This window comes from Neophocaena asiaeorientalis, unplaced genomic scaffold (genome assembly GCF_003031525.2).
Source record: "Neophocaena asiaeorientalis asiaeorientalis breed wild unplaced genomic scaffold, Neophocaena_asiaeorientalis_V1.1 scaffold433, whole genome shotgun sequence".
NCBI classification, from domain to species: Eukaryota; Metazoa; Chordata; class Mammalia; order Artiodactyla; family Phocoenidae; genus Neophocaena; species Neophocaena asiaeorientalis.
This window is the reverse complement of record NW_020175040.1, coordinates 2,413,593-2,415,658: the sequence shown is the minus strand read 5'-3', so window position 1 is coordinate 2,415,658 and position 2,066 is coordinate 2,413,593. Positions and strand designations below refer to the sequence as shown.

Here is a 2,066-nt window from a genome sequence, read left to right as displayed (position 1 = left end):
CGCAACAAGGCTGCTGTAAGGATCAAGCGAGACCAGAGAAGTGAACGTCTACAAAAGGTCACACACAGAAAGGTAACTCCTGCTTTTCTTCCCGGAGGAGGGGCTGGGGGTCGTGCAGCAGGGAAGGATCTGGTTCACGGGTCCAAGCGCCACTTGCTATGGAGTCTGAGGTGAGGAAGGAGCGCATCAGCTAAGCCCCCTCTACCAAGCCCTGCTAGCTCTGTAATAGCTGCAGAGAAGGCTCACGGAGCCCTGCCACCCTGCAGGGAGGTACCTGTGTCACCCCCTGCACAGAGCCCGGAGCCGGGCAGCGCAGGCCCCCAACCGGCAACTTGCCAGGGGCCCCTCCTGGGGCCTTGGCGTCTCCACCTGCAGCCGGGTTTGATCCAGAGTGGAGTGTTGGTAAGAAGCAGATTCGGGTCAGGCAGGTCCGGGGGCTAAGAGTCTGCATCTCTAACACCCTCCCAGCTGGCACTGCTGCTCTGTTGGCCCCAGACCACACTTGAGCCACACCAGAACTGCCACTATGTGTCAGAGCTCACAAAATCACTGAAGCCACGATAGAAATGACAATGTACCCTTCCCTGCCCGCATGCAGTTGAGGCTTTCCACGGGGTCACCTGCTGAGCCACCACACCAGCCTCCAAGAGAGGGGACTGCTAACATCCCATCACACAAAGGGGAAAGAGGCTGAGACAGGTCAGCCTGTGGCCTGTATTCCCCTCTCCCCACCACAGGTGAGCTCCTGGCCTTGCTGGCAGAAGCCCGAGCAGTGGCAAAGTAAGGGGTGCTTAGGAAAGAGGGGATGGTGGGAAGGCTGGCTGAGGGCAGGGGAGCGAGGGGTGAAGCCAGACCAGAGGGACGGGGAAGGGAATTCTCAGAGGGCAAGTTCCTGGGATGCCAAGTGCTCTGGGGCACCGTCTGGGGCGTTTCTTCCACCTGGAAAGGACTCTCCTGACCTCATTAACTTTCCAGTGGCCTCTTCCCACCCACCTCCTTCCCTCCCTCCCTCCCTCCCTCTGTGGGCAGGATGCCAACTGGCTAGGGTCCTGCGAGCTGGACCTGCTGTGAGACCCTGGACCAGAAGGACCTTCCCCTCTGTGGGCCTCCGCTTTCCCATCTCTCATCTGTGCAGTGGGTCTGACCACCCAGAGCTACTGGATGGGAAACCGTGGGGCAAACAAAACCCTGAGCAGAGAGGCTGCTGCTTAAATGCCCCTCAGGGCTTCCGACCGGAGCTGGCTGATGAGCCTTAAAACCCTGGAACCGAAACAGGGTGAGGAAGACTCCACAGGACAGAGCCAACCCCCTAATCCTTCAGACTTGGGGAGGGGGGAGGTGGACCCTGCCAGGAGCCCCCAGAAGGAAGGACAGCCCTGGGCCTTCAAGGTCCAACCTGGCCTCACCCCTGCCAACTGCCCTGACGATTCCCTTCCACTCTGCAGCCCGTCTTTCAGCCTGTTCTCCAAGCTGCTGTGCTGTTCCTACCTCAGGGCCCCGGTGTGTACTCCTTCCCAGCTACGGCTCACCATTCGGGCCACCTCCTCTGAGAAGCCCTCCCTGACTACCTCTGTTTGTCTGAAGCGGCCCTCGCTGTGTGTTTGTGGGTTGTCCAGCCCACGCATCTCATGACCCAGCCACCCAGGACAACAAACGTTGTGAATGGACAGATGAATGTCCAGCAGAGTGCGGCCCAGCCCTTCTGGGGAGTGGGAGGACCGTCTGGGAGGCCCTCGGCCCCGTCCCTACTGCACCGTGAGGGCAGGTCACTCCTCGCTCCCTATCCAGTGGACCCCCGCCCTCTCGGGCCCGGGGAGCCGGAAGTGGGACTCGGCCACTCGCAGGGACGTCTTCCCGCACGACCTGGATCGCAGGGTCCGCAAGCCCGGCCTCCCCGGGGACCCAGGACGCCGGCGCTCTGCGCCCCCTGCCTGCCTCTGGGCGGGAGGGTCGCTCCCGGCGGCAGGAGCGGCAGGCGGGACGGGGGCGGCCGGGATCAGTTCCCGCAGCTGGGGCAGGAGAGGGGTCTCCTCCTTACCTGAGGCCCCGGCAGCCCCTCCGCCGCC

At 62.6% G+C, this 2,066-nt stretch overlaps 1 protein-coding gene across 1 annotated transcript in view; it reads right to left on the bottom strand.

Moving 5' to 3' along the window:
- Positions 1–2,060, bottom strand: part of TPRA1 (transmembrane protein adipocyte associated 1) — a 9,491-nt gene extending 7,431 nt beyond the window's left edge. Inside the window, exon 1 of the mRNA XM_024763406.1 lies at positions 2,039–2,060. The gene's annotated coding sequence lies outside the window, so the exon portion shown is untranslated. The remainder of the gene's footprint in view (positions 1–2,038) is intronic.
- Positions 2,061–2,066: the final 6 nt, after the last annotated feature.